The sequence below is a fragment of the Quercus lobata genome, chromosome 5, assembly GCF_001633185.2.
Source record: "Quercus lobata isolate SW786 chromosome 5, ValleyOak3.0 Primary Assembly, whole genome shotgun sequence".
NCBI classification, from domain to species: Eukaryota; Viridiplantae; Streptophyta; class Magnoliopsida; order Fagales; family Fagaceae; genus Quercus; species Quercus lobata.
Window position 1 is genome coordinate 64,678,034 of NC_044908.1, and position 13,549 is coordinate 64,691,582.

Sequence of the window (13,549 nt, forward strand, 5' to 3'; positions counted from 1 at the left end):
TTTTTTTTCTTTTTCTTTTGAAAGTATATACCTTTGGTTCGTCTGACTTTAATGCCTCACATCAGTTTATTTCTTGCAGCCAAGGCTCGTCCAAAGCTGAAGAGCAGGTACAAGAACCACGTCAAGAGTGCTACAGATTACGCGAAGACTATTAAGGACTTTGACGAACTGGTTAACCCTAGGACGTTGGCTCGTCATTTCTTGGGTCCCCAACCTTCCCCTTACGTCTTGCGCGTAATAGCTAGAGAAGAGAAAAGTAAGTTTTTATTGTTTAGCGTCCTCGTCGTTCTCTTTTTAACTTCATTGTTAACATCATGTTCATGGTGATCTCTTGCAGAGATGATGACCAAATATAACAAGGAGTTATATGCTAAATTGAGGGCTAAGAAGAACGAACCCCTGTCCAGCCTAGGCCAAAAGTGTCCCAGGGTGGCGAAGGAGGTCGTGGAGACCACTGCATCCACTCCCATTACATCTAACCCCAAGGCTACATCTCCTGCTGCCTTTGTCGAGGAGATTACTCCTCGTCCAAAAAAGGCCTGTGTTGGAGACAAAGGAAAGATCAAGATTGACTCTGGTGTATGGGACGATGCTGCCACTGCTATTGGGAGGGCTCACAACGTCATTACCGCTGAGGAGTTGAAGAGTCTGAGTGCTGTTCCTTCTCACGAGCTTATGAATCGTCACATTCATAAGCTCGTCCAGGTACATTCTTGCTTGAACTTTGTTCTAAAAGTTTTTTTCTGAAATGATTCCTACTATGTTCCTCATTGTAGCTACATTTTTGGTTTAAGGTCCTAGGAGAGGCCATCCATCTTACCACTAAGTACCTGACTAGTGAGGAGAAGGTCGTCATGGCCAACTCCAATGTTGATGTTCTTGAAGCTAAAGGTTCCACCCTGAGAAAGGAGCTGATAGAGGTGATCGACGGTGGGAACCGGACGAAGGAACATATCAAAACCCTGACTGACGAGCTGAAGGCAGAGAAGCTGCTGATGGAACAAAAGGACGAAAAACTCCAAGCAGCTAAGCGCAAACCTTCTACGGCCGGGGACGAGGCGGTGCAAGCCTTTCAGCTAACAGACAAGTACAACGGCGTTCTCCTTAGCTACTACTTCAAGAGCTTTGAGTTGCTGAAGAGGAACTTAGCAAAGCATAACCCTGGAGTGGACCTAGAGAACCTGGACTTCGTGGTTGTGGATAGAGAAATGGAAGCTGAGGAAGCCAATGCTGCTGGAGATACTGCTAACGTGGGGGCTGGTGATGGTGGTGACAATATGCTGCTTGAGTTCTTCTAAAAAAATTTTATTCTCTCTTTTTATCTCTTTTTTTTTTTTTTTTGGTTGGTTGCCCCGTCTATTTTGGGGCCTTTTACCTTTATTCTTGAACACTTTAAGATTTTGGGTGTCCTGTTGTTTTTTTTTTTTTTTTGGGCTTTTACTTTTGCACATTATGCTGTTGAACATTGCATTCTATCTTATTCAAGTTATTTTGTCTCTATTTGGTCTTGCACATTTTATTTTTCCTTTCGCAGAGATTCTGTCATGTTGTACTAACCTTAACCTTGTGATTTTCTTTGAGGGATTTACATCTTTAACGTCGTCACTAGACATAAATCCTTTGAAGGACTTATGTTATTGTCTTTGTCCTTGGACTTGTATCTTTTAAAGGATTTGTGTCATTTGGCCTCGTCATTTGACTTATATCCTTTGAAGAATTTATGTCACTGTTAGTTGTTAGTGCTTTTAAGGAGACTTTATGGGTTGAATAACTTATGAATGATCCCTTTATTGCATTTCTTTAGAGTAAAACAAAAATTCAATTAACGATTACAAGTGATTATATTCTTACTGGTGATACCTCTTCAAGTGTTCAACATTCCAAGGACGAGGAAATTTGCTGCTGTCCAAGGATTCCAAGTGGTAGCTTCCTTGTCTTGAGTAATGGGTGACTTTGTAAGGGCCCTCCCAGGTTGGCCCCAGTTTTCCATGAGCTGGGTTCTTCATTACAGGCATAACTTTCCTCAGGATGAGGTCTCCTATGTTGAATTTTCTGAGCTTCACTCTCTGGTTGTAGTATTCTAACATCTTCTGTTGGTACCTTGCCATTCTTCTAGACATGTCATCTCTTATCTCATCTAGGCAATCTAGGTTCGTCCTTAGTTGTTCGTTATTGGTTTCTTCGTTGAAAAATTCCCTCCTTATGCTAGTGAACCCCACTTCAACGAGATTATAGCTTCTGTGCTGTACATAAGTTTGAATGGCGTCTCTCCCATTGGGGTTCTGGTTGTGGTTCTATAGGTCCAAAGGACACTTAGCAGTTCTTCAAGCCATGCACCCTTTGCCCCCTCCAGTCGAACTTTGATGGCCTTCAGCAAGGTTCGATTGGTCACTTTGTCTGTCCATTGGCCTGTGGGTGTCCTGGTGATGAGAAATAGTTCTTGATTCGGAGTCTTGAGCAAAAAGACCGGAACACCTGGTTGTCAAACTACGGGCCATTATTCGATATAATCGTCCTTAGTATGCCGAACTTGCAAACAATGTTCTTCCACATAAAGCTTTGTACTTTTGCCTCCGTGAATGTTGTGAGAGCCTCTGCTTCCACCCATTTCGTAAAATAATCAATTGCCACAAGTAAAATTTTTACTTGTTTCTTACCTTGAGGTAGGGGGCCCACTATGTCGATCCCCCATTGCGCGAATGGCCATGGAGAGGTTATGATCCTCATCTTCTCTCCTGGGGTTCTTCGGACGTTCCCATATTTTGACACTTGTCACATTTCTTGACGAACTCCTTTGCTTCTTTACGCATCGTTGGCCAAAAGTAGCCCGCTTTAGTGATCTTGGATATCAGGGATCTTGGTCCCAAGTGATCTCAGCAAATGCCTTCTTGAACTTCTTCAAGGATATATCTCGTTTTGTCCTCTTTGACACACTTTAAGTAGGGGAGAGAAAATCCTTTTTTGTAGAGCACGTCATTTAGGAGTGTGAATCTAGTAGCTCGCTTCTTTATTTTTCTTGCTTTGTCTAGTTCTGATGGTAGGTAGCCATCCTTCAAGTAGAAGATGATGGGTGTTGTCCAGCTCGTTCTTCCTTGTATTGCAAACGTATGAAACTCTTCTATACCGGGGAATTTCTGTACCTCCATCCTAATTCCTAGTGGGTCGTCCACAGCTTCTAAAGATGCTTGTCCCGCCACTTCATCTGCTTCCATATTCAAACTTCGTGGAACTTGCATAAATTCTACTTGTTCTAGTTCTCTGGCAAGCTAGTTCGTCAACTTCAAGTACTTTTGCATCATTTACTCTTTTGCTTCATAGTCCCCTTTGATCTGCCTGATTACTAACCTAGAGTCACTTTTTAAGAGTACCTTCTTGGCTTCCATGGACTTGGCTAACCTTAGCCCTATCAGTATCACTTCGTATTCAGCCTCATTGTTGGTGGCTGGAAACTGGAGCTAGACCCCATACTTCAAGGCGTCCCCTTCGGGTGAGGTTATGATGACTCCAACTCCGCCCTTTCCTTTGGTTGATGATCCGTCAGTTTGCATCGTCCATGATTCTACTACGTCAGTCGGGCTATCTGCAGGCATGGTGAATTCGGCAATGAATTCTACTAGTACTTGGGCCTTTATTGCTGTTCGTGGCCTATATTCAATGTCGAATTGGCTCAGCTTGACTGCCCATTACACCATTCATCTTGCGGCATCTGACTTATTCATTGCTTTCTTAATTGGTTGGTCTGTCATGACGAGGATTGGGTTTGCTTGGAAGTATGGACGCAGCTTCCAAGAAGCAATGATTAGAGCAAAAGTGATCTTCTTGATTCCTGGGTATTTCACCCCTGCTCCTTGAAAGGCTTGGCTTACATAGTATACAAGGCGCTGGATCCTTGATTCTTCTTGAATGAGGGTTGTGCTTACTACCGTGGCAGAGATAGCTAAGTACAAGAACAGGTCTTCGCCCTCTTTTGACGAACTCAATAATGGCAGGTTGCTCAAATAGTGCTTTAGCTCCTGGAACACTGCTTCACATTCGTCGGTCCATGTGAAGGCCTATTTGAGGGTTTTGAAGAATGAGAGATTTTTGTCCGTGGCTCTCGAGACGAAGCAGTTCAACGCTACTACTCTTCCCGTCAACCTTTGTACCTCCTTGACGTTCCTTGGTGAGGTCATCTCTAGTATAGCTTTTACTTTTTCAGGATTGGGTTTTATGCCTCATTGTGACACCATAAAGCCGAGAAACTTTCCCAAAGAGACTCCAAATGCACATTTCGCTGGGTTCAACTTCATTTGGTATCGTCTCAAGGTTTCGAAGGTTTCCTCAAGGTTTCGAAGGTTTCCTCAAGGTCGGTCCACGTACATCTCCATGTTTCTCCCGATTTGTTTACTAAACATCTGGTTTACTAACTTTTGATAGGTAGCTCCTGCGTTCTTCAACCCAAATGGCATGACCCTGTAACAATAAAGCCCTTGACTGGTAATGACGGCTGTCTTCTCTTGATCTTTTTTTGACATCTAGATCTGGTTGTACCTTGAGAACGCATCCATAAACGTTAAAAGCTTGTGCCCCGCTGTGGAATCAATGAGCTAGTCAATTCGTGGTAAGGGGAAACTGTCTTTTGGGTAAGCTTGATTTAGATCCGTGAAATCCACACATATCCTCCATTTCCCGTTTACTTTCTTCACCATGACAATGTTAGCCAACCACTCTGGGTAGTACACTTCACGAATGAACTTGGCAGCCAGGAGCTTGTTATCTTCGTCCATAATGGCCTTGTTCCTCTCGGGTGCAAAGACTTTTTTTCTTTGTTAGATGCCAAGCATGTCCTCATGAGTCCACGCAAATACATCCAGGTTTCTTTTCAAGAACTCCATTATCCTTCTTTTCACATCTAGACCAAGATTTGCTCCAATATTTGTCACCTTTGCAAGTTCTCTTTCTACCAGTTCCACCATCTCCAGTGTTTCCATCGTCTTGGGACTCTTTTCTTCGATGATCTACGTGTGGTTTTCTTTTGACGCCAATTCCACTTGATAACACTCGCAGGCCAGAACCTGGTCCCCCTTGATTACTCCCACTCTATTTTCTATAGGGAATTTTACCTTTAAGCAGTATGTCGAGGTCGTAACTTTCCAACGGTTCAATGTGGGTCGTCGATGACATTGTAGGACGAAGGACAGTTTACCACCAGGAAATTAAGTTGCTTCGTTATTTGCTGGGGGTATGTGCCTACTGTTACCGTCAAGGTCACTATTCCTTTTGGGTACACCTTATCCCCACTGAAACTGATGAAGGGGGATTCAAATGGACGCTCGAGTCTACCTTCAACTGCTGGAAGGCAGAGAGGTAAATGATGTTGGCGGAGCTCCCATTGTCTACTAAGATTCTTCTAGTGTTGAACTCTTCTATCATTAGCATGATGACCAGGGGGTTATCATGTGGCTGCTTTACTCCTCTGGCATCCTCCTCTGAGAAGACCATGTTTGTTGCTTCTCTTCTCTAGTGTTTTGTTGGTGGTATCATATGGACACTGTTGACCTGTCTTTGCTACGAATTCTTGAGGGATTTGAAAGAGCCTCCCGTCGTTGGACAACCGTTAATCATTCTTATCTCACCTATTGCACTCTTTGGTCTCTCTCATGGTTTATCATTGTCTTTATACTTTTCTTTTGATTTGGTTCGGTCTTCTTACTTTGGCCATTCGTATGTGTTTTTCTTGATGAACTTTTGCAATTTCCCTTTCTGGATCAGTTCCTCTATCTACTTCATGAGATCTTGACACTCGTCAGTATAATGTCTGTGGTCTTGGTGGAAGCGACAATACTTTTTCTTGTTCCGGGCATTGGGTGAGCCTCTCAATGGCTTCGGCCATTTCAGCTGATGGTCATCCTTAATCTGCATTAAGATCTTGTCAATGGGCATTACCAAGGGTGTGAAATTTACCATTTTTCGAGCCTTGTTGTCCCTTAGCTTGCCTCTGTCATTGCTAGGCGGGTGGTCTCTCCTTTCCCTCTTTTTCCCTTTCTGGTCGTCTCCAAGGCCTGTCTTTAATGTTCAAGGTCCACCTATCTCTATTGCTGCCAAAGCGTCCTCCGCATCCATGTATTTTTGAGCCTTCATGAGCAAATCTGTCATCGATTCTAGGGGACTCTTAGTGAGTGCCACTACAAAATCTTTGGACCTTAATCCCGCTTTAAACGTGGTTAGCTGCACTTGATCTTCTGCTTTGTCTACTTCCAGCACTTCCGTGTTGAATCACTTCACGTAGGATCTTAAGGACTTTCCTTCTCCCTGTCTAATCGTCAGTAAATGGTCTGTTGGTCTTTTTTGACGTTGCCCTCCTACGAAATGACGCATAAACAGGCTGTTAAGCTAATCAAAATCATCAATGGAAGATTGTGCCAACTTACTGAACCACACTCAGGCTGCTCCTTTGAGGGTGGTCGGAAAGGATTGACACACTATTTCATTCGGGGTTTGCTGCAGGCTCAAGGTCATTTTAAAGGTGGTGATGTGATCCAATGGGTCTTTCAACCCATCATACGACTCCAGCTGCGAGAGCAAGAATTTCAGTGGGAGGGGGTTACACGGAGAATCTATTCTTCTCACCATCTCGTCCAAGTTCTTTGCTGTTTTTCCCTTCATCACATTCTTGAGCTCGTCCATCTCTTTCCTCATACTCCTTAGGAGGTTGTTGCTTGCCTCGTTGGACCACTTCGTCCTCCTCGAGCCATCTCTCCCTTGGCTTCCTTCTGGATCTTGCATTTCATCTTCATTCCTGTTGTTTTCAATCCTCCTTAGTGAGTGGTTTTCTTCCTGTTGCAATCACTGCCTCATTTCCTAGTTTTTTTTTTGTTAGCTCTTCCACACTAGCCATGAGAGCTTGGACTTACAATGCTACAACGGCTGACTTTGGTTGTGCACTAGACTCCATCTGGATGACAATAGGGGTAGAGCAACGTTTCTGTCCTTAGGATTAGGAAAAAGAAAGTTGTCTCCACCGACGACACCAAATTGATGATGCTAAAATCGTCAATAGTTGAAGTTGTCCCGATAGTCTCGATGCAACCTGCAAGAACAAAAGAGAGGGTAACAAAAAATGGGTCACCGATATGGTGCCTACCGACGAGCCTCCAATGATAAAGTCAGAATAATAGAGAGAATTGGAAGGTTTCTAGTTGGTAAGAATAATTATGTATTTGTACCCTTTACTTTTGGTGGAGTTGGTATTTATAGGTCTTCCTTCTACTAGTCGTTGGAACCACCATTAATAGTGGTTTAATTCTCTTCCTAGGTAACGTTCTTGGCATTCAATATGGGGAAATGGAGTCCCCTGACACTTAATGCGCAGATATAGAACCTTCTGAGTTGTCACTTTGCTTCGTTCAAACCATAACGGTTTTGCTAATAATGGGGGCATTTATGGCTCGTTCCTTGTCCTTAGCTATGCTTGGACGAACGATTCCATCAGGCTTATTAATATGCATATCAAGTTTAATCGTAAGGCCATGAACTTGTTGTCCATGTACATTATAGGAAAGCACGACATTGAGATCATCCTGATCAAAGTCTTCATTTAACCCTCTTGCACAAGCAAATAAAATGCTCGACAATGAGACAGAATTGAAACTAAATTAATATGTGAAATTGAAAAAACTACTTATTGTAATGGGCCTTTTGTGGTTAAAGTGGGCTAGGCTGCCTCCTGCGGTACTAGGCCCAAGTATTCTGAGTAAGGGAGTTAAGACCGGTCCAAGTACAACTCAATTTGATCCGGCTTGTGTGCAAACTATGCCTTGTCAGTCAGGAGCACGCTTACAGCGGGTAAAACTGTTTCAGATGGATTGCGGCAGACAAATATGATAATAACAAGATAAAATAAAGTATTTTGACATTTTTTTATTAAATGTAAACAGATAATCCCTACTTAAACAGTTTAACAACAATTATTTTATAAGAAAAGTAAGGGGAACAAGTGGGTAGTATATGAGTTGATTGAGAGAGGTAATAAATCAGATCAAGTCTGATCTGCAGGACCAAAACCAAAGAGGGAAGAATGTCTTTTCTCAAAGTGAATAATCTCTCAAGGAGATCCTGCCGTGGAAATTAATCACTTTGAGAGAAGCGGACATGAATGGTTGGTACACAAGAACACTCTTTGTTTCTGGCAGAGAGTAAGATTTTGAGAGGAAGAGAGGGAATCAACCTATTGGTGCATGCCTGCCGTTCTAACTCTCTATCTTTTTCTTTCCTTCTTTTCTAATATTCTCCTTTCTTATATTTTTCTTTCTACTTCTTTTTCTTAATCCTTATTTTTCTGTTTCCTGGTTTTCAAGTTTCCAATTCTGTAGTGCTTGTCGTCCCTCCTTCCTGCACACGGCAAGGGCCTCTTTATAATGCCTACTGTTACCGAATTTTACTATTTTAGCCCTTAACCACCTTTATTTGGTATGGGTGTACCTGCCGACCACCATTGGTCTATCTGTGTGCCACTCCCCATCGCCAAACAAAAGAAAGCTATTTTGTTTGTTTATTTGTCGTGGCACCCTTTCCTGCTACGGTGTGGGTGCCTTCTCTCTCTCTCTATCCCTTATGGCATGCACCTAGTGGTTCTAGCTCAGTTTTGCCCTTTTGGGTGGTATGTCATCCCAACAGGACACTTCTCCCAAAAGAGTCCTAGCAGGAACCTCAAAATAGGTTTTCTCCTCTCCCCACCGCCAAATCATGCCCTATGACCCATAACCTCACCGTGTCTAGTATTGGCTGGGTACAGGCTAGTGAGGTTTGGGTCTTGCGCGTGCCTCTCTTTCATATATGTCCAAAATCTGCATGCTGCTCATGCGTCTGTCGTGGTTGGCCTGCACAGTCTGTCGCCTGTTCTTGACTATTTTCTGATTTCCCTTTCTTTTATGGCTTGCCCTATTCGGGGCTGGGCCTTGCTTGACGGTGGGCTTTGTTTTTTCTTCCGCCCACCCTTTTTCCTACTACCATCTCCTGCCATACCACTCTATCATTTCTGCTGCAAAATTGTTTTGCCTCAATCTAGTTGGACCTCTTTGGGATTCTTCTCCTAATGGCCCAGCAAGGCCATTGGTTCTTTTGTTACATCACATGCGGGCTCCTATGTCCCATTTGTTTTCCCTTAGGCGTCTCGGGCCCGTTTGCTTCCCTTGGGCTTCCTTGGCCCTTTTCTTAACTTTGCATTATCATGGGTTTTTACTAAATTCTTTGGGCTTCCCCAGCCCAATGACATTATTCCTCGTCCTTGGGGTTCATGGGCTTGCCATCAACCCCTTACTTTCTTTGCTTTCATTACTTTGCTTTCATTACTTTGGGCTTGTCATAGCCCATTCTCACTTTTCCACATCATATACTGCCCATAGTTTGCTTTTTCTCTCTTTCCAGGCTCCTTTAAGCCCATTTACCTCCTCAAGGCCCATTTGTTTATCTCATGGGCTTGTGATCCATTATTCCTGCCGCTTAGGCTTAATGGGTTTTCTATCCGTTTGCCAACTCTTTTCTGTCCGTGTTGCTGGGCTTCTCCCTTCCACTTGGGCTTCCGAAATGGCCATCAACACTTATTAATTAAGTATGGCCCTAAATGAAATTAAAACAATTGTATGATTTAGCAAACACCCTTTAAGGAAGACAGGTTCACATGCAAAAAACATGAAGAGGAAAAAAAAATATAAAGTTGTGATTTACAACTATGTTTTATGTTGGCTTTATTCCATGACAAAAAGTGTTGTATTTGATTTAATTTTGTTCCTTGTATTTTGTGGGATTTTATTGTATTAGATTTAGTATTAAGTTGGTGAAGAATTGAGCAGGAAATGAAGATCAGTGCATTTTGCAACTAGCTCGCAAGAAGTTTGTGAAAAGGGTTCTTGCGAAAAGGGCATGTGAGAAGCACATGACTGGAAGCTGAAGAGTCGTGCCAGGCTGTCAATTTCACAAGTAAGGCATTCCCGCGAGATACCCGCGAGACTCTCTGCCTGGAGGATTTTTAAAGTATGACTTTCTTACCCTTCACCCATACTATATATACTCTCATTACCCAAAAATATAAAAGAGACCATTCAGAGAGAAAAACCCTAGATAGATTTTCTACAACACACACATCCATCTTTTAAAGAGAGAGCTACCCATCCTTAGTGCGAAATCATTCTAGCCTCTTCTCCTTCCCTCTCCCATTGTCATACCTTGAGAGGAGATTTGTACCCAAACACGACCTACATCTATTCAAAGTGTAAAGAGTGTTTTGGAGCTTGGGAAGCTTTAGGGATTTGCCAAAAGAAACCGGTGAGGCTTGGTGGATGCAATCAGGTGAAATCATTCTAGCCTCTTCTCCTTCCCTCTTCCATTGTCATACCTTGAGAGGAGATTTGTACCCAAACACAACCCAGATCTATTCATAGTGTAAAGAGTATTTTAGAGCTTGGGAAGCTTTGGGGATTTGTCAAAAGAAGCCGGTAAGGCTTGACAGATGCAATCGGGCGTATTGCGGGATCCGGAAAGCTAGAAAAGACACGGTTCCAAGAAGCCTTGTTGGAGTAGGATGTTGGAAGACTTAGATACATTGGGTAGATTAGGTTTGGAGGGTCTCTTACTATTCGTGTATCCCAACTTATTGTCTAGTGGATCGATTTACTGCTTGGAGGGCGGCGGAGATGTTTTTCACTGAGTTTTTTGATTTCCTCTTCGATAACATATCGCCTCGTTATCTTGTGTTTGCATCTCTCTTCTCTTACTCTTGTGCTTTGCTTTTAATGTTTGTTGTTCATGTTTATGCACTAGAGTAGTATCGGTTGATTGCGTTTCATTCACTCTTATTTCCGCACTTAGATAAGTTAGAGTAAAAGCAATCTAGTCGTAAAATTAGGGGTCTAAACAAGTTCTTTTGTTTTAACACATAATCGAGCTTTCAAAAACAAAACAAAAAGGCAAGACTAGCATGTTAAAAAAAACGTACATTGGACATGGCACCAGTTTACTCATGCCAAATGCTAATGAATTAAGTACAAGAAATTCTCACTCATTTAGGTCGGGAGTTTCAAATTAAATTATAGAGATATTACAACATACAAATATTATGCATATAAATAAAGCTAAATTATCGACCTATTTTTACTCTGAGTCAGAAAAACTTGAGCTCAGGTTGTGTCTAATTTTTCTAAGGTATACTCATGGCCAAGGCCTTTTTTTTTTTTTTTTTGGTTTTTTTTTGGGGGGGGGGGGGGTTGGGGGGTGGGGGTTGAATTAAGGCCTCCTATTACATAAATAAAAAAGGTTTCTAATTTTATTACATAAGACAAAATAATGTTTCATAGATCCACCCTTTAAAATTTATTTATTATATTGTTAAAATCTATCTGTGGGGTACAGAAATTTAAAAAGAAAATCATACTACGTGTCATACCCAAGGCCGAGGAGGCCAATACAGTTCTGAGAAGTCCATACACTCAAATGGTAAAGCCGGAGAAGGGGGCCATGGTCACGTTAATGGCACATTGTAGGAGGGGGCCACACTATAGAGAAAGAGCTTCAGAGAGGGGGTTAACCCTAACGTGATTGGAGGGATGGTAACTGCCATCACATTTAATGCACCTCACCAAAAACCCTAGCCGCATTTATGTGAAAAAGACCCCTAAATAGTGCTATTTTGGTTGCCGCAACTCACAGAAAACTTGGGAGGGCATATGATGAGACAAACACTCGAGTAGTGGCCTCATGATCAACAAATGGAAGGCTAAGATGAGAAAAATGAGGCTATATAGTGTGAGAGATCCTCCAGGGAAGAGGGGGGGGGGGGAGTTCATCTGAAAAATTGGAGAAACACTATAGTACAAAGAACTGAAATTGTAATCAAGTTTAAGAAGAATATACTCCAGTATTACTCTCCTCGAACTTTGCCGAGGAAGGATTTCTTCACGAAAAACCTGTTTTCCTTTGTTTTATTTCAATCTTAAACTCATTGTGAGCGTTGCCCCATTCATTAAAACCTAATTTTTAGTTCACTCTCTACAAATTCATTGTATTGGGCCCTTTGGGCCTTAATCCATTTACCTTTTGGGCCTAGGATCCAAAATCTGCCCCTAAACTATCAATTAGATTCATTATCTCATTTTTTTTTCAAAATATTACCTAGTTTTTAAGCTTTTTAATTTTTTTTAGAGAAAGTTTTAACATATGACATCCACTTCTGATGATAACTCTTTAAATTTTTTAATTTGGCCGATCTAGATCACCCATTTAAAAATGTCTACCTTTTTTTTTTTTTTGCCAGCGTGCTATGTAGTGTTGCAACTTGGATCATAATTCATAACTTATGCTCGTCCAAATTTAGAAGTTTGAAGGCGTATAATTTTTCACCGTATTAGGCTTTTATTTATGTTAGGACATTTTAGAGCCCAAGGCGATAAATTTTAGTGATTCAGCAACCAAAAAAAAAAAAATGTGATAAATTTTAGTGGAGTTTCTTTTAAAATTTAGATATTAATTATTTCTTTAAATATTATAATTTTTTTTTGTCCAAAAAACATTTGTCTTATTTTTTTTATATGCAATATTACTAATTTCTAGTATGTTTTTGTATTTAGGTTTGGAGAAAGTTTAGTTACAAAATTAATTGTAACCTAAAGTTACAACCTTACTTAATATTTTTTTATTGGAGGTAAATTTTGACAAATCTACCATTAGATTACATCTTCTTCTTATATCCTCTATTCTTGCAAAATTTCTAAAAAATTAAAGATCAATAGCTATGTTATCAATAAATTGTTTAAATTGCAAGTTTTATAGTTTAAAATTATGCATAAAATATAAGCTTATAGATCATATAGTAAATAATATCTGATTAATACAAAATTTGACATGTGTATTAAGGGCATAAAGAACATGCAATTCAACGATTAAATTTTCAAAATATATAATAATGTTTATTTTATTGAGTAAGGTTGTAGCCTTAGGCTACAACGAATTTTGTAATTAAATTTTGTCTTGGTTTTATTAACACTATCGTGTAACCCATGCAAACGAATGGATGCATTTAAAATTAAACACAATTTTTATTATAAAAATATAAATAATTTGTCAAATTATTTTTTTTTAAAAATAGCATGTAACACATGCATACATATAATACATTTAAAATTAAATACAATTTTTATCATAAAAATATAAATAATTAGTCAAATTATTTTTTTTAAAGAAAACGTAATTAGTCACATTAAAATTCTTACCTAAATTTAATACTATTTATGATCATTTTTTTTCTAATTTTTAATAAAATAGAATGTGCAATGATTTTTATTAAGTATATGTGATTGATTTTTTTTTTTTTTTAATTTTATAGTTCCTTAATATTAGATTCTTAGTATTTGTACTTATTAATTCACTTGGCATAAAGATTAAAAAACTTAAGTGGGTACATGGCACAAACTTAAGTAGATAATTATGATGATGTTCCTACCAAAATTAAGACACATGATGCCAAATTGGATTTTAATTTCAAATTCTAATTGAAATTTCTTTCAATTTTACCTATATA